We start from the raw sequence: 19,840 nt of genomic DNA, 5'->3' as shown, positions 1-19,840 counted from the left end.
AAATTGACTAATGCTCAAAAGGTTATGTTCAAGACCATCTACCAACCATACATTATTAATTGAGGTAGAGGAATTACCAATAGTTCCTGTACCTATGATCTTGCCTGACTGGTTGCCTCCAAATTTCACATTTCCTCCCTCTTTCATTGTTAGGCTGAGGAACATGGACTTGTCTCCTGTCATGTGTCTTGAGCAACCGCTGTCTAGGTACCATGATCTTTGCTTTGGCACTGCTCTTAGACATACCTGCATCATTGACATTTTTAGTTTTAGGTACCCATTGTTCTATGGGTCCTGGAAGGTTAGTACTTAAGGCTTTACTCTTCACTTCTTGTACCTTGTGCTGTGAGTTGGGTTGCTTCTGATTAACCATCACCTTAGGTTTTGGTACTTCAGAAGCAGTAACTGTCTTCTTCTGAAACTTAGACTTCAGAACCCCAGATTTTGGTTTCACCAGACTCTGAGGAATAGGTTCTGATCTTTTCAGGATCCTAACCTTTGAAGTCTTGGAATCAGATTTGATCATAGCCTTTGACTTAGAGTTCTTTGGCTTTGAAATAATCTTAGCCTTAGAACTAGAAGCTTCAGGTTCTGATTGAACAACAGTTTCCAACTCAGCCCCTTCTGGTACAAAGAATGTTTTCAGACCTTCCTTGATGCATTCACAACAAGACTTTAGATTGGTTTTCTCAAGTTTCACCTCTGGAAAACCAATTCCTCTGCCATTGTTCTTGTAAATGCTATAAATCATAGAAGCTACTCTGCTTCTGTCAATGCCAGATATAATGAAATCTTCAAGAGCAATTTCATGATTACTTAAAGGTTTTTCATTACACTTTTCTTGTAGCTTCTGACATAAGAACCTGAGCTGATCTTCATATGTTTTACACATGAAGTCAAAACCCCTAAGTCCTTGTTCAGAGGCTTTCAGATCCAATAGAGTTGATTTTTGCTGTTGTACCAAATCAGCATATTTTTCTTTTAAATCCTTCAACTCATTGGTTCTTACTTCAAAATGTGTAAGAAGTTCTTTAAGTGACTCAACAAGTTCATCTCTGGGAATTTTGGAATATACCTCGTTTTCATCTTCTGAGTCTGAATCTGATCCAGCTTCTGAAGTTGCTGTTGCTACCAACCCAACAGCTACCTTTGCATCTTCATCAGCTTCCTCTTTATCAGATCCAGATTCACTACCCAAATCATCCCAGGTTGCCATTAAACTCTGCTTAATCTGCTTCTTGAGTTTGCTTGGTTTGAATGTAGACCTCTTTGATTTGTCCTTTGACTTTTCTCTTTGAAGATCAGGGCATTCAGCAATGAAGTGTTCAGGCTTCTTACAGTTGAAGCATCCCTTCTGATCTTCTTTCCTTGAGCTTCTGGAGTTACCCCTTTTGGCGAGAAACTTTCTGTTCTTCTTGGCCAGATATTTAAGTCTGTTTGAGAGCATGGCCATTTCAGCAGCATCTGGTTCAGAATCTGAACTTGACTGTTCTTCCTCTTCAGATTCAACCACTCTGAGAGCTTTTGATGACTTGCCTTTGGATGGAAGAGCTATTGATTTACTCTTCTTAGTAGACTCATGTTCATTAAGACATAACTCATGAACTTTGAGAGAACTAACAAGATCTTCGACACTTAAAGTGTTTAAATCTTTAGCTTCCTCAATGGCAGTCACCTTCGGTCTCCATCTGGCAGGTAAGCTTCTGAGAATCTTGCTTACATGATCAGAAGCAACATAGCTCTTCTTTAGAATCTGTAGCCCAGAAACTAAGGTTTGAAACCTTGAGTACATCTCCTCAATAGTTTCATCATCCTTCATCTTGAATAACTCATACTGATGTACAAGCAGAAGAGCCTTTGCTTCTTTGACCTTCTTGCTCCCTTCATAATTTGAACAGAGAGAAGCAAACATAGCTTTAGCAGTGGATTTGTCACTCATTTTCATGTACTCCGCTTTGGGTATGGCAGTGACAAGAGCTCCTCTCATAATATGATGCTTCTTGTAGAGTTTCCTCAGTTCTGGAGTATGTTTCTTTCTATCCACAGCAGCTCCTTCTTCATCAAGGACTAAATCACCAACACCATCTTCCAGAATATCCCATAATTCTTCATCTAGGCTCATGATGTAACTGTAAAAATTGGTCTTCCACCAAGAGAACTCTTCAGCATCTCCATTGAACTTTGGAACTTTTCCAACACTGGTTTTCTTACTATCACTATAATCATGTGAGACATTTTTATAGCTAGTATCACTAGAACCAGAACCATTAGGAGGAGGAGTAGTCATGTTTTTCTCGGATCTTTGACTGTTGCACGGTTAAGTGTTACACAACAGACGAAGGCTCTAGATACCAATTGAAGGTGAGAAAAACATAAGAAGGGGGGGTTGAATTGTGTTTTGAAAATTCTTCGTTTCTCCTAAACAACTGAAGACATTGATCAGAAGCTAAGTGAGACAGCTTCTGAAGTGATGATCAGAATCTAAATGCAGCGGAAAAAACAGAGAGAGAGAAGAAGAACTACACAAAGCAATTATACTGGTTCCTTCCACAATCCGGAAGTAGTCCAGTCCCCCTTGCACTTCCAAGGAGATTTCACTAAGAGTAATATCTGATTACAATTGCTCAAGCACACAAGCAAGAGACTTCCTTTGCTCAAGCACACAAGCAAGAGACTTCCTTTGCTCAAGAACACAATCAAGAGACTTCCTAACTAAACAAAATTACACAGAAAATTGTTTAAGGTTGAACACTTGATATACAATCAGAGGTGTTCACAAAACAAATCAGATACAGACTCAATGGACTTAAGAATTTCTAAGATATGACTATAAGACACAGAAATTCTAAGTGAATGCAGAACAATTTCAGCAGAGGTTTGGCACTTGTAAAAATGTTGTGAGTCTTTCGTTCAGCGTTCTTGCATTGCCAAAACTCTAAGTCTTCACTCCTTTATATAGAGGTGTGAAAGAGACGTTGTGAAATTGCCAGCGCACCAAAGAGTCGTTGTTGAAGCTTGATCTTTCACCAATGATATATTGCCTGATTTGGTTGTTGTCCTATGAAGAACAAATTTGAAATCCATTCCTTATCCAAAGGAACATCTATGCAGGCGAAGCTGTATTCTGGAGCTGTTTTCTTGTCTTGTAGCGTGGACACAAAACAGAGTAGTGGAGAACGTGGTTGTACAATTCGTACAAAGTACAATGTCAACGCTTTCGTCCAAATTGCAAGCACAAGCCTTCAAACACCTTTGAAATGACCGTTGCAAAATTCCACTAATCCTTTGTTTGTGTTTTCGAATCCAATAGACAGCTTTTGCATTGATAATTCTTCAATTCTTGAATCTTTTGCAAATCCAGTTGAGATTCAGCTTCTGGTGAAATAGCTTCTGATGAGGCAGCTTCTGATGATGCAGCTTCTGATGATGCAACTTCTGATGATATGACTTCTGCAGCTTCTGATGATGCAGCTTCTGATGATGTGACTTCTGGACTTCTTGTCTTCAGGAGCACTATTCTTACTTCAGAAGCGTCTTAACTTCAGGAGCACTATTCTTACTTCAGAAGCGACTTATCTTCAGGAGCGCTTTTTCTCTTCAGTAACAAGTTGCCTTCAGGAGCGTCCAAGCTTCAAATTTTTGTTGTTCCCTTTGCTCTTTATTTGCTCATTCAGAACCAATGATGATGTAACTTTATAATTATGGTCCTGTACACTTGAACAAATATTAGCTAGTCCAATTTACAATTTTTAATACCTTGTTATCATCAAAACTCTTTAAGGTTCATTGTTAAACACATTTTGTTCCAACAATATTTTTTAATGGTTGATTTTTTTAAGAAACTTGGTCGTGAAGGGGGTGTATTGGGAAAACCCAAGTCCCACATCAGATCAAGTCTCACATCAGATAGATAAGACTCTGGAGAAAACTTGGTCGTGAAGGGGGTGTATTGGGAAAACCCAAGTCCCATAGTTAAGAGTTAAGACTTTTTTAAGAATTTTAAGAAACTTGGTCGTGAAGGGGGTGTATTGGGAAAACCCAAGTCCCACATCAGATCAAGTCTCACATTAGATAGATAAGACTCTGGAGAAAACTTGGTCGTGAAGGGGGTGGTCGTGAATGGGGTGTGGGGGTGGTCGTGAAGGGGGTGTATTGGGAAAACCTAAGTCCCATAGTTAATCAAGTGCTGGACGTGAGGGGGTATATTGGGAAAAACTTGGTCGTGAAGGGGTGTATTGGGAAAACCCACGTCCCACATCAAGTTTAGGTATATTTCTTGCTTAACCCTTCTTAAGACATATTTTTTAAAGGTTGATTTTTTTAAGAAACTTGGTCGTGAAGGGGGTGTATTGGGAAAACCCAAGTCCCACATCAGATCAAGTCTCACATCAGATAGATAAGACAATTTAAGGTATATTTCTTGCTTAACCCTTCTTAAGACATATTTTTTAAAGGGTGATTTTTTTAAGAAACTTGGTGGTGAAGGGGGTGTATTGGGAAAACCCAAGTCCCACATCAGATCAAGTCTCACATCTGATAGATAAGACTCTGGAGAAAACTTGGTCGTGAAGGGGGTGTATTGGGAAAACCCAAGTCCCATTGTTAAGAGTTAAGACTTTTTTAAGAATTTTAAGAAACTTGGTCGTGAAGGGGGTGTATTGGGAAAACTCAAGTCCCACATCAGATCAAGTCTCACATCAGATAGATAAGACTCTGGAGAAAACTTGGTCGTGAAGCGGGTGGTCGTGAAGGGGGTGTGGGGGTGGTCGTGAAGGGGGTGTATTGGGAAAACCTAAGTCCCATAGTTAATCAAGTGCTGGACTTGAGGGGGTGTATTGGGAAAAACTTGGTCGTGAAGGGGTGTATTGGGAAAACCCACGTCCCACATCAATTTAAGGTATATTTCTTGCTTAACCCTTCTTAAGACATTTTTTTTAAAGGTTGATTTTTTTAAGAAACTTGGTCGTGAAGGGGGTGTATTGGGAAAACCCAAGTCCCACATCAGATCAAGTCTCACATCAGATAGATAAGACAATTTAAGGTATATTTCTTGCTTAACCCTTCTTAAGACATATTTTTTAAAGGTTGATTTTTTTAAGAAACTTGGTCGTGAAGGGGGTGTGTTGGGAAAACCCAAGTCCCACATCAGATCAAGTCTCACATCAGATAGATAAGACTCTGGAGAAAACTTGGTCGTGAAGGGGGTGTATTGGGAAAACCCAAGTCCCATAGTTAAGAGTTAAGACTTTTTTAAGAATTTTAAGAAACTTGGTCGTGAAGGGGGTGTATTGGGAAAACTCAAGTCCCACATCAGATCAAGTCTCACATCAGATAGATAAGACTTTGGAGAAAACTTGGTCGTGAAGGGGGTGGTCGTGAAGGGGGTGTGGGGGTGGTCGTGAAGGGGGTGTATTGGGAAAACCTAAGTCCCATAGTTCTTAAAACTCTGGATCTGGAGAAGAGTACCTAAATATAGTTGTTAAGACTCTGGATCTGGACTCTGGATCTGGAGAAGAGTAGGCAATCCTTGAAATTTAAGGCCTAACTCAACCTTAAAAAACCGACTTGTAAGATGAGGATTGCCCCTCTTTATATACTCTTCTCATGAGTCTTATCTATCCGATGTGGGACTTGGGATTTTCCCAATACACCCCGTTCACGCCCAGGTTTTTCCCAATAATTATGCTTAGATTTAGCAGAAACTTTGTTATCAGCCTATCATTAAAACAAACATTATCAATTTGCGAGACAATTACCATAATTTGTCTCAATTGTTCAACTAAAAGGAAGACTAAAGTAAGGTGATGAAAGGTAAGAAACAATTGTTGTTTTTTTAATCACCATCTATTAGTTAATCTTAATCCTTTGTATCATGAAAATTTATGCTTGGCGTATATCATATAGACATAAAGCAATGAAAACATTGTGTTCGATGAAAATGTATTGGTGTTTTTTATTATGACCACTAAAGAATATTTGCATCTAGGCTTTCAGTTAGTTATGTATATGTATTTTGTGGACTTTGAACTTTAGTCATTTATGAATATATGCAATTTATAACATATATTTAGCATTATTTTTGTTTTGGTAGAATCCTCGATTTTGATTGCGATTTTACAAGTCCCGACTTTGCTATCCTATATCGATTCTACAAAAGTCCTTGAGTAAAATCCTTCGATTTTGATTGCGATTTTACGAGTCCTGATTTTGCTACACCCTTTCGACTTGAAGTAAAGTCCCGATTTTGATAACATTGGCTTCAACCATATCCAACCAACTTATCTAACCTGTCAGTAGTTTGGAGGGTGACATTATGATGGAGCACACCGATTTTCCACAATGGCTCACATTGTAGGTTGGAAGAGATGCTAAAATCTTTTGACTTGGAAGACAAGGAAAAATTCTACAAAATCATTACAAATTTGAATAGGGATAAAAAAGGTACATAAGAAGGCTGAGTTATTTTTGTCTTTGCCGTCACACTTGTCTTTCTTCATGGTGCTCATCAAGATTGAGAAGAGGATAAGAGGTTGTCGTCAACGGATTCAGTAACTTTATCCATAAGGGTCCCATGTGTGAGAAGTTTGTATTCAAAACTGGGGTGAAGACTCCTTCAAAAAAAAATGGGGTGAAGAGAGAAATCGAGAACTTTAAGTGAAACTATGAAGTGTTTAAGAAGAGGAAATGACCGAATGCCGCTGCTGTGAGGGAGTGAGTGTGTTGTGTAACTGTGTTTTATCTATTAAAAAAAATAAAAAAAATAGGGAAAAGCATGTGGAGCTATAATCCCACATTGCTCCAATGTGGATCCGTCCTTGGTCTTATACGACAACCAATTTGTTGACAACATAGTGGTTCACTTCGAACACATGCAACAAAAGTATGCATTATCTAAGTCGTTATGTCATACTATAAATTCATTCTTAAAAATTTGGGGTTCGAACATATCAAAATATCCCCATCAACTGGGTTATGCTCACGAGACATATATATTTTTCTTTCTAAATGGTAGGTTTCATCACATGGATTTTAAATTGAGAAAAAAAACCAACTACATTAAATACAAAGAGATGGGTGGGCCGGATGAGGCAGAAGGTGGGCCATCTTATTTCCATCTTTATATAAGCTTATGAGAGCTTATGAGAGAAACCCCTTGGAAGCCGTCTCTACAATTTACCTTAGGGTTTGCGGATGATAATAGCTTCGAGCTTACAATGTCTTCTCTGCCAATTCTTCCTTCTGATCTCATAATCGAAATCCTTTCATGGCTTCCGGCGAAATCTCTTGTGAGATTCAGGCGCGTTTCCAAATACTGGAAATCACTCATCTCTAACACAACTTTTGCAAAACTTCACCTTCAACGATCACCCAAACATACACACACCCTACTTACCTCAAGCAAAAAGCTCTACTTAAACGGTTATAAAGAATATTATTGGGTCCTAACACCATACACGGTGCGTCCTTTACTTGAACACCCTTCCTCCATCCTCATCGAAGACGAATGCCGCCGTTTCCAAATGAATTCTAATCTTGGCTCTGCCAACGGCCTGGTTTGTATGATTAGTATTAGTGATATATCATTCGAAGACAAATATAAAAAATTTTGGGTTCAATTCTGGAACCCTACTTTACGATTAACGTCCAAAAATTCACCAAGTTTGATCATACCTGATGATCCAAACCTTGGATTCGGATATGATGCTTTAAATGACACATACAAGGTTAGTCAAATTTGAACTTCGAGCTTTGTCACTCTCACTTATTTCAGTTTTATATTACTACCTCCAATCCAAAATGTAAGATATAAGCAAATGTTGGGTCAACAACAAAAATTAATGTATTTGGTCCACAATTATATCATATATATATATATATATATATATATATATATATATATATATATATATATATATATATATATATTGTTGACTCAACTTTTTCTTCCACTTAGAATCGGAGGGAGTATCTATGTTTTGGGTTTAGGGTTGGTTTTCTAGATTTCAGTTTCCATATTGATGATATATGTTTGTAAATTAAAATTGATAGCATCTATGTTTAGAGTTTAGGGTTCAATATCAATTAACTATGAACTGGTTCAGTTCCATTTGTAACAACCAATTTGGTTCCGTTTGAGAAAACCAGTATTCGGTTTGGTTTGGTTTTCTTATCTGAATTTGTACTGTCTTGGAGGTGTAAGACACCAAAAGACAAAAACAACGGACATTACCAGCTTGTTAAGATGCATTTTTTTTTTTGCATACTCGGAGCTAGTATTGTGAGTCTTGACACACAATCTAACATCAAATAACGCAAATCTGATGGATTGCATCACCACCATGATGTGATAATGTCTTTATTGCTTCCTTACTTGCTTCCTTATTGCTTAATTGTTTAGCAACAAATAAATTAGTCTTCTATTATCATCACACTCATCAGTGCTCAATCATAAATCACATTTCTTTAACGCTAAACTCATAAAATTAGATCCGGACCAAAATATTCTCACAACATGAAATAAATTAGTCTTATATTAAGCTTTCAATTTGAGTAGTACAGTATCCAAAACTGATTACATTTGGTACTATCTCCCCTAGCATAGAAAGTAAAAATCATGCATATGTGAATGTCGTCTATGAAGTTTAAGAGATCAAGTGTCAAGTCAACACTTGGTCGATAGTGAAATTGAATGCAATAGTACACCAAGTTTTTCATGTCAATTGTGGCTATACATTTGAAACTTGCTATTAAACATGCTTAGAACTAATTTTCACAAGAACACATTGAAACACCTGATCACATTATTATGGACATCTACATAACAGCAATATCTAGACAAGGAGAGATGCGTCTAAAATAATTACAAATCTGTGTTTAGTTAAATGATTTCATCCAGAAAGAGAAATAAATCCTAAGGAAACATGAAGAATATAATATTAATTAAACTGCAAATTTAAGAAAAAGAGAGTATGTTTCTTTGCAAAGATAAACTAAACATGGGTAGAATTATAAAACAATAATTAAGTTGCTACAAATGTTTTGACAGAATCCTAAAATAGACCTCGAGAAAGCCATTAAGCAAATACTCTAGCCGAATAGAAGTTAACTCCAATAATCCTCTTTCATCCTTCCATTCCGACACTAATCATCAATAACGTTGAATTCGCTCCAAGTTGATGTTGTTATCTATAATTCAAAGAGGACTCATGTTAGACAAGAGTGAAAAACCAAAACACATAAACAAAACAATGACACAAAAGAAAAGTTAAAAGACATTAGCTTCTATCATGATGCAATAATACAAGTCTATACAATAGGTGACACAACGGTTTAGTTATACGAATTTAAATTTATTAGCAATATATCATTATGAAATTTAGAAATAGAATAGCTCTCACAAGGGTGTGATTAGACTAAGAACAATATTTCAATATATATCGATATTAGATCATTTCGTTCATTAACCATATTTCTGATTTTTTTTTTTTTGAAGTAAAGGCAATAATCACATAATCAATACCAATTACATGAATTAACATAATTTCAATTAAGTATTATGCCAGCAAATAATTTACCTTTTCAACAAGTTGAAACCAGACTTTCAACATAACCCTTGATAGAGAACCAACATATCTTATTGTTAATTCTAGGTTTCAATACTACATTATTTCTCCAATTATAGAGAAGTGCTCGGTCTTGTAGGCTGTTAGCGAATAAAAGTGTATCACCATTTTCAAAAAGATGCAATGGGATTAAGTGAGCAAATCTAACATCAGTATTCACTCCAAGATTATCATTGTTGAATTTAAGGAATTGAGTCCAAGACTTGTCATCTCCAAATTTCATCATCTTCCATATTATAAAATCGGTTCCATTGATCATATTATGGTAAAAACAAAAGGAGTTCATGAACACACAAACACTTCCATATGCACCTGACATATTCTCACAACTGAGGGGGCATCAACTGTGTGTATGTCTCAGTATTTAGATCAAGCGAAACAATAATAGTTTTAAAAACACGATTAGGACAAAAAGAGGGTGCCAACCAGTTAACGGTGCAACTGAAATGTACACCATCATGCTCTCTGGAATAAGGATATATTAATTGATATGGCACAATAGCTAAACTTTTAATACTTCTCCAAACATTATCACCCAAACTAAAAATGCTCATGTTCGCCTCGGGTTTTCTGAGAAAGTCTTCCCAATTAAAGGCCACAACCTTATAGGTGTTGGTTGAATCATCATAACCAAACACAAACATCCAAGAGTTCCGTCTATAATTGTCAGCATGCAAATATCCTAATTTATCAGAAATTTTTCTGGTGGCCGGGTTCCAAAAACGGAGCCACATAACAGCATTATGCTCGACTAGAGAATAACCAAGCAAGCAAACCAATCCATTACAGGAACCGACAACTTCACGGCAGTCCTTATCATTCAACCGATAGTAAGGATCTTTAGGAAGAGTGATATTACAGTGTTCTAATAAACTACTAATAGAGAAGGGTATGAAACTGTAATCATCGGTTTCTGTGGGTCTCCTGTACGTGACTATTGAGAAATATGGGTTCCATGCAAATGATCTATTAAGGTGTATTTTGACAAATTTAGGATCAGAGATAAGGGTTTTCCAAGACTTACATACACACTTCATCTTCATTAGAGGCTTTACCCTAAGACAGGATAGAATTTCGGTGATAAGTTCGTCGGGGAGGAATACTGACAGATCTGGATTGGATTGAGGGCAGCAGCGCTGCTCCTTCCGTGGCTTTGTTTTCATCAGAGCGGGGCTTGGTGCTGTTGTTCAGAAGCTAATTCTGCGATTTCAAACTAAAAACCTAATTGTAGATAAAGAGCGTGAATTTAAGTATGTACGGAACGTGAAGCAAAGATGGGAACAAAAATAGGATTTGGATAACTCATAAGTGTTTTTTAAATTAACTCAACATTTAAGACCCAAGCACATCCATTCATAATACTCACTAGTCCATGCACCTCCAAAAAAATACTACTCAGCAGCAAGGTTGTCAAAATCAGAAAATACTTGATGACTAAAAATAGGACAAAATGCTTCAAAACCCTTTAAAAGTCTGTGATTTTGTATACATTACACAATTTTGTGCGATTTTACTAGGAATTTGCTTATTTTGGGATTCTGTTATGGTTTTGAGACATTGACGCTAGACACAACACAGACAAGTGATAATAATTTGTGAAAATGAAATAATTAAATGTCATCATATGTGTCGGTGTAGTATTAATGCCAGATACGACACGTATGCTATTGTTTTCTATTTCCCATTGTTTTTGTTTTCTGTCTTGAATAAATCTTGAGAAAAAAGTGACAATTGTGCTTAAATTATTTATCAATGCTCATCAAATCAAATTGATATTTGTATTAACTAATTGACCACGCCCATAGAAAATCCTTGCAAGAGCTTCACCGATGTTTTTGTGACGCAGACAAGGCCGGTTCTCATGAATACTGTCTTCATTTAATTTGGTCAAACATTTGTTTAATGAAAATCTAAGTAGCTCACTGATTTTGTTTTCTCTTACTCAGAGATATAATAAGTTATATTGATGAGTTATATTCTAAGCTCTGACAGATCTAGAGATTAAATTTCTAAGACTGCAACAATCAAAGTGCGCTATACATAGCAACTAATATTATTTAAATATCCTATAAGGAAATGAAACACTTAGATATCAACTGTGATGTAGTTCGTGAGGTGTGATAAATTTTTTTACTCTTCATATATATAAATACACTATCATGTTATACCCTAATTTTGGACCTAAAGATACTAACTCAATTCTTCTTTTCTTGTATTTCAAGTCATTTGATATGTCTCTGATCAATTACATCTTTCTCTGCATTTTATTTCAAAATTACTTGCAAAATTCACATAAAAGGGTATTTTAGTCATTTCCTATGTTAAAATTTCCTTCAGTCTTTAAAAAATTTGTTTGAGTCCTCTCAAATAGTTTGAATAAGTCCTTATTTCAATTCTATGTCAAAATCCATTTCAAAAATTGCATTTGAAGTCATTTTGAGTCAGTTTTGCCCTAGGGGCATTTTAGTCTTTTCATGTGTCAAAGCCCTGTTTAAATTTTAAAATTGTCTCTGAGTCTTTTAATTTTGCTTGTATAAGCTCTTGCTTCAATTCCCTGTTAAAAATCCATTTTAAAATTTGCATCTGAGTCGTTTTTTCGTTTTAGCCCCAGGGGCATTTTGGTCATTTCACACGAAATTTCGGCAGAGAGAGGTTACTTTAAAGTACCTCATTTAAGTAGTTGGTTCATTTTAGTCCGTTTTGTCAATTTTAATCGTTTCACTTTACGTTTATTTCAAATTACATTTTTTTAAATTCAATTTTATTAATTTTTTTGCATTTTAGTCCTTTTGTGTCATTTTTTCATTTTTCATTTTGGTCCTTATCTTTTATTATTTTGCAGTTTAGTCCTTTTGGTCCAAGTCATTAGTCCAGTCCACGTGTCAATTTTTCATTTGTCCAGTCAGTTACAAATCCAGTACGCGTGGCAGTCACACACAGGTCCACAGGTCCAAGTGTCAGTCTATAAAAGGGGCCTAATCATCACAGATCCATTCAGAATTGGCCAACTCACACAAACACTTTCTCAATTTCTCTCTCCAAAATCACAGATCAAAAACTCAAAGAATTCAAGAACACGATGAACAACTTCATCATCCTCAAACCCTAACCACTTTTCCAGAATCACAATACACACAAAATTCATGCCAATTTTCATCAATTCGGTCACAAACAAACTGGATTCAGCAATTATTTCATCGAATCAGTCCCAATTCAACAAATTTTGAAGGTTCTCAGTGACTCTTTCCAAGAATCATCATCATCGAACCTGTCTCTCGCAATTCAAGCACGAATGCGATCACGAGAGAGAGATTGAGGAAGAGAAGAAGAGGATCGAAGAAACCAGCACGAAATCACATCGAAATCTGAAACCCTAGGGCTTCAAATCAAGAACCGAAGCATCAACGTAAAGGCACAAGGAAAAGGAAGAGGAGCAGATCAAGAATCGAAAGATTCACAGAAATCAAAAGAAGAAGAACCTCTGAAGAGTTCGTCCTCGCTCTCGTTCAGGTACCAAATCTTTCTTCCTGTCCTTTCTTCGCTTTTTCTTCGCAAATCTAAGTAGCTTGTTTCATATACATGCTTGTTGTCGCAAATCAACGTAGATAGGAGCGTTGTAGGAGATTCTTCTTCAAAACACCGTTTAAAAAGAGTTAAAAACAAAAAAGAACATCAACGCCGTGAATAGTTTTTCTCCGATCTACGTTGATTCGTGAGTCTTTTTGAGAAACTAGCCTCAGAATCGAAGAGAGGAAGGGAAGAGCATCAAGAGTGTGTAATTAGGTTTCAGTTTGGGGCTCCGACGCGGCGGCGCCACCACCGGCCACCGCGTCGGAGAAATGAAGAAGATGACCGGTGTTAGGTCGGAGAAGAGAGAGTTTGCAGACTCTCTCTCTAAGAACATTGTAGAGAGAGAAGTGGTTAAGGTTTGTGTGGTTTTTCCCATGGTTTTTGCTTATATACTAGTGTGTCAATCACACGCGCGCGCGTGCACCATTGTAGCGTGTTCCCCTGTGTTCTGAGTCGTTGGATCCAGGGTTTTTCCTCCCTGGATCAATCTAACGCTCTAGGATCTTCCCTGTGATCCAAGATCCAGATATGTATGGGCTTGGGCCTTTTTTCCTTGCAGATTTTCGTTTTTACCTGTTTCTTGCTATTTTGTACCTTACCTTTGATAATTACACCTCTGATGAACTTGAAATTTTTCATAAAAGTTCCATTAAAATTCATAGAGTTTTCTTGATGGTTTTGTGATGTTTTTTTGATAGTTTTATGCTGGAAAAATTGATAGGGAATATTGATGCTACTTCTTGTTTCATTTCAGGAATTTCATGTTAAAAATTGGTGAAAATTGGCTTAATTTTGTTTCTAATTCTTGATTTACGCTTGTGATTCATGATATGTGATTTTGTGAGGAATTTACCACAGTTTGAATGTGTTTTTTTTTACTGGTCATGTGCATATGTTGTTTACTTGCTTGCTTTGCAAGTAAAGTTGGTAAATAAATAGTGTAAATAGGTCTAAATTCACATTAAAATGTAAGGCTTACTATAACTCTTAGATTCTCATTTTTAAACCTGGATTTCATGTCTTGAAAATATGTTGAACCATGAGAATTATGAGTCATAGTTAAGCCTTGCCTTGGTGAGGAATTTTAGGTCTATTATACATTACTCTTGCTTATTTTATATCCATTTTTTCCCTTTTGGTTATGATAGCTTTACTTACCTATATCTCTATTCTCTATGCCTTATATTACTAACAATTTCCTCTATTGTATTTCATACATCATGAGAATTTCATCTCCCATCTCACATCTTCATCCTTTTATTTTTCTATACTTTAAAGTTCATGCAAAAAATTAGAATGTAAAACTTAGGAATTTTGTAATATTTTTCCTATGCCTTTAAATTCTTGCAAGACCATAGAATGTATCTAGGCCAATGATGTAATAAGGACAATGGACTCTAATGATGTACACCGACACAAGCACCGACACATGCACACACCTCACTTTAGGTATATGGCTAGAATATGCATGTTTAGATGTATGTTTAGGATTGTATGTTTAGATGAATGTTTAGGATTTACACTTTGAAAAATCATTTTCCAAAAAAATATGAACAAACTTCACTCAAATCATTTTCTAAATAAACCTTGGGATCAAAATCCCATTGAATTTTCCTTTTCTTTTCTTAAACAAAAAATCTTAAAGAATTTTAATCATACTTAGACCTTTTTGCAAATAACTAATGCCACCTCATCTTTTCATAATATCATGCCCTTGAGGCCTCTCTCTCTCATTCTTCAAATTCCAATTTTCAAACTTAAAATCAACCAACAAAAACAAAAACATTTTTTGGAAGAGAACTACGGTGGATTTGATCCCTTAAACGGGTACGTAGGCAAGGAATCAAAATTCCTTCAATTCAAATAAAATAAAAATTCAAACACATTCTTCTCCCTCCAATTCTTCACTTAGGATACTTTTAGGCTTAATATCATCTTTCAAAATAGCATTTAAAAATAAAGCGCGCGCGTAGAAATTAAAGACGGTTCCTATAGGATACTATAGTCGTTATGGGTGCCTAACACCTTTCCGTAGAGAAAACAACTCCCGGACCTCGATTCTCAAGGGTTTTGCTTACTTTTTCCCTTCCCAAGAAAAAATAAGATATCACCGGTTTAAAAGGTCCAAACGTACTCAATGTTTGACACCCGAAAACCAAGATAAAACAGCTGGCGACTTCACTGGGGAGATTCGAGAGTTACGCCTAGTCTTTATTTCCACGCTTGCGCTTCTTTTTTACTTGTTTCTTTTACTTGCTTTCCTATGTGAATAAATGTTTAAATTCTTGCAAACGTGTGGGGGTGAGAATATCAAAAGTCCTGCACCCGGGCTGAGTGAACTTAGGATTTAGGAGGGATATAATCGACAATTCATTCCGGGGGTTGCCTCGTGTTTTGGATTATGCGATCAATCCCACATAGTTGAGGCATTTTGGGGGTGATGTTGTCGGCGCGTGTTGTCGCGTTTAGGCACTTTATTTCCAATTGTTCTATGACGCTATAAACCGTAGATAACCAAACCCATCCATGGCCATTTTCTAGGATGTAGTGCGGAGGCTAAACCGAGTGTTGTCTCGAGTTTTAGTCGTCACGCGATACTACACTCAAGTTAGACCTTCTTATGTATAATCATGGAGCGAGTGTTGTCTCGTGGCACCATGATATACGTCGGAGAGGTTGCAACTTGGGAACCTTTTTTAGAACCCGGTTACTATTATCCTAAAGCCCTAGTTTAACCGGACACCGTGTCCACCCATGACTCCTCGGCTTTGAACTTCAACCCACCATGTTTTCTCCGAACTTGAACATAATCATGCATTCATGCATACATGCATACATGCATAAACCTTTTTCCATGCATTGTTATCGAAGGGCTTAGACAAATTGAATTTGTAAACATTGTAGGAATGGGGAAGACTAAGTCCTACAAGTTCAAGGAAGTGGATTTGGCTAGTTTGAGAGATTTGGCACTCAAGATCGAGGATCCGACTGGTTTCCTACACCGTTACGGGGCTTTACTTACTATTCTCCAGACTAATGTGGATGAGAAGCTTGTGCACACTCTAGTGCAATTCTATGATCGGGAGTATCGGTGCTTTACCTTTCCTGACTTTCAGTTGGTGCCTACTCTAGAGGCTTATTCTTGCTTGATGGGTTTATCTATTGCTAAGGGGGTACCTTTCGCGGGACTTGAGCATCCTCCTACTTCTTTGGTTATTGCTAAGGATCTCCATCTTACAACCTCCGATGTGTCCAAGAATCTTGTCACTAAGGCTCGCATCCGAGGGTTCACTTCAAAGTATCTTCTTGAGAAAGCCAACCTCAAGACCACTTGTCAGGACACTCTCGAGGCTATTCTTGCACTCCTCATCTATGGGCTTATCCTCTTTCCAAAATCTTGATGACTTCGTGGACATGAATGCTATTATGATCTTCCATTCCAAGAATTCGGTTCCTACTTTGCTAGCTGACACATACCATGCTATTCACGATCGTTCCGGCAAGGGTCGTGGATACATTCTTTGTTGTGTGCCTCTCCTCTATAGGTGGTTTATTTCGCACCTTCCGAAGTCTTTCCACGACAATCCGGAGAATTGGTCTATTTCACAGAGGATTATGGCTCTCACTCCTAATGAAGTGGTTTGGCTTACTCCCGCTTCTAGAGTCAAGGAAATCATCTTTGGTGGTGGGAAGTTTCTTAATGTACCTCTTCTTGGTACCCGGGGTGGAATCAACTATAACTCGGAGCTCGCCTTGCGACAATTTGGTTTCCCGATGAAAGAAAAGCCCATCAATCTTGCTACAACTCCTTATTTCTTCCACTACTCCAATGCACCCGCGGGAATAAGAGAGGATTTCATGGAAGCTTGGTCTAAACTTCGAAAGAAAGAGGTGAAGCATATGGGTGTAAGGTCCGGTATTGCTCATGAGGCCTATACACAGTGGGTGATAAACCAAGCTGAGGAGATTGGCATGCCTTACCCCTCTATGAGATATGTGTCTGCATCTATTCCTACCATGCCTTTGCCTCTACTCCCACCTACCCAGGAGATGTATCAGGAGCATCTAGCTATGGAGAGTCGGGAGAAGCATCAGTGGAGGGCTAGATACTATGAGGCTGAGAACTTGATCATGACTTTGGATGGAAAGGATGAGCAGAAGACTCATGAGGTGATGACACTGAAGAAAGAGTTAGCTAAGGCTAAGAGAGAGATTGAAGAGAAATATAGATTGCTTATGAGAGACTCCAAGAGGGCTAGGGGGGCCCGTGACTTCTATGCACGATACTGCAGCTATGAGTCTGAGTCTGAGGATGACGCTTCCACTTCCTATGCTTGAGGATCTCCATTCCCTGTTATTTCCATTTGTTTGTGTTGTTTTACATTTGAAAGTCTATCCCTTGGCTTAGTATTTCAAAGGGAACTATCTTGTAACACTCTATGATGTTTGATTTGTTTTGTCTGGTTTTGATGTTTCAGTTGATTAGTAATGTTTACAAGTTTCCAATCTGTCTAAAACCCTTCAATAACACAAAAAAAAGAGTCTTTTTGCATATGCATTAACACATTTCATGCATCATATGCATTCATTGGTCACAAAAAAAACTTCTCTCGTGCTCATTGCCTCCTGGTTTTGTCCGCCGCAGTCTGAAAAGTGGCTCGTGCTCGCAAAGTCTACCAACCAGATAGAATTCATCAAACAAGATTTCACAAGAGAAGAATTATGGCTAACTTTGAAGAAGAAAATGCTCAGCTCCGTGCCGAATTGGCTGCTATGAAAGAAGACTTGGCTAAGGCTCATGACGCTATGTCCACCATGATGGCTGCACAGGAACAACCAGCCACATCTGTTCCAGTTTCTACTGAAGGGATCCCCTCTATCCCACTATCTACCGTGGCTTCTGATGCTCGTTTTGTTATGCCCAATGGTCGTCCTTATGGGCTCTCAGCTTACTATTCTCCTAATACTATCGCCGGTGTCTCTGGTTTTGCTGGTCAAGGACAGATTCCCGTATCCACTTCTATGCCTCAAGTGACTACTGTTGTTACCGACCCTATTGTACACACTGTGCAACAGGTTATTGATGTTGACACTCCGCGTGGACAAGACCCTGTAATGGAAGCTATGAGAAGACAGTTAAGAGAGTTAGCTGGAGAACTCCGTGAGGTCAAAGCTAACCGCGGGAATGGTCCTCCTGCTAAAGCTCGTGATCTATGCTTGGTATCCCGATTTGAGGTTCCTAAGAAATTCAAAGAGCCAGAATTTGACAAATACAATGGAACTTCTTGTCCACACAACCATGTCATCCGGTACGTCCGAAAGATGGCTAACTACGTAGATAATGACGCACTGATGATCCACTGCTTCCAGGATAGCTTGGCAGATGATGCAGCAGACTGGTACACTAGTTTGAGCAAAGACAACATCCATACTTTTGAGGAACTCGCTGCCGCTTTTGAAAGTCAATATGAGTTCAATACCCGCTTGAAGCCAAATAGGGACTCTCTTAAGTCCTTGTCTCAAAAGTCAGATGAAACCTTCCGTGAATATGCTCAGAGGTGGAGAGGGGCAGCTGCCCGTGTGACACCTCGGCTTGATGAGGAAGAATTAACACAGACATTCCTGAAAACTTTGAAGAAGGAATATGTTGAAAGAATGATCGTCTCTGCTCCGAATAATTTCTCCGACATGGTTACTATGGGAACTCGTCTAGAGGAGGCTGTCAGAGAGGGTATTATTGTCCTTGAGAAGGGTGAATCCTCAACTAGCGCACCTAAGAAGTATGGTAATGGCCACCATAAGAAGAAAGAATCCGAAGTAGGGGTGGTATCTGGTAATCAGTCTACACCTGCTAATGCTACTCAGTTACCTTTACCCTACCAATACATGTAGTACTCTCAACATCCTTTCTTCGCACCATTCTACCAGCAGTATCCTTTGCCACCGGGTCAACCACCGGTGCCCGTTAATGCCATTGCTCAACAAGTACAACAACAGCCTCCTGCTCAACAACAGCAGCAGCAGCAACAGGGTCCTCGGCCCAGGACTTATTTTCCACCAATACCAATGCGGTATGCTGAACTGCTCCCAACTCTACTTGCCAAGGGACACTGTGTCACTAGACCAGGCAAGCCTCCGCCCAATCCATTGCCTCCCAGGTTCCGACAGGATCTTACATGTGAATTCCATCAGGGCGCTCAAGGCCACGATGTTGAAGGTTGCTTTGCTCTGAAATATATTGTTAAAGACCTGATGGAAAAAGGACGGTTGACTTTTGAAAATAGTGTTCCTCATGTTCTTGACAATCCACTTCGAAACCATGCTGCTGTTAACATGATCGAGGCTTTTGAAAGAATCCCCGTTCCTCAAGAAGATCCCATGTTGGATGTCCGCAATGTCATTACTCCCTTGGTACCGCTACATGTCAAGCTTTGTCGGGCTTCTCTGTTCAATCACGATCATGCTTCTTGTTCAGAATGTCTTCAAAATCCTATGGGCTGTTGTGTGGTGCAAGATGATATCCAGAGCCTGATGGATGACAAACACTTGATTTCCAGTGATGTTTGTGTGATTGTGCCAGTGTTTCATGATTCTCCTGTTGAAACTGCATCTCAGACAAGGAATGTTGAGCCTTTGGTGATCAGGTT

At 38.2% G+C, this 19,840-nt stretch overlaps 2 pseudogenes; one reads left to right on the top strand and one right to left on the bottom strand.

The window, feature by feature from the left end:
- The first annotated feature begins 7,211 nt into the window (after positions 1-7,211).
- The window catches only part of LOC146907170 (F-box/kelch-repeat protein At3g23880-like), a 43,226-nt pseudogene continuing 30,597 nt past the window's right edge, over positions 7,212-19,840 (top strand).
- Positions 9,580-10,786, bottom strand: LOC146907172 (F-box/kelch-repeat protein At3g23880-like; annotated as a pseudogene).

Source organism: Medicago sativa, chromosome 7 (assembly GCF_051527215.1).
Source record: "Medicago sativa cultivar Bolivia chromosome 7, Bolivia_mono, whole genome shotgun sequence".
Taxonomy (NCBI): Eukaryota; Viridiplantae; Streptophyta; class Magnoliopsida; order Fabales; family Fabaceae; genus Medicago; species Medicago sativa.
This window is presented reverse-complemented; position numbering and strand designations above follow the sequence as displayed.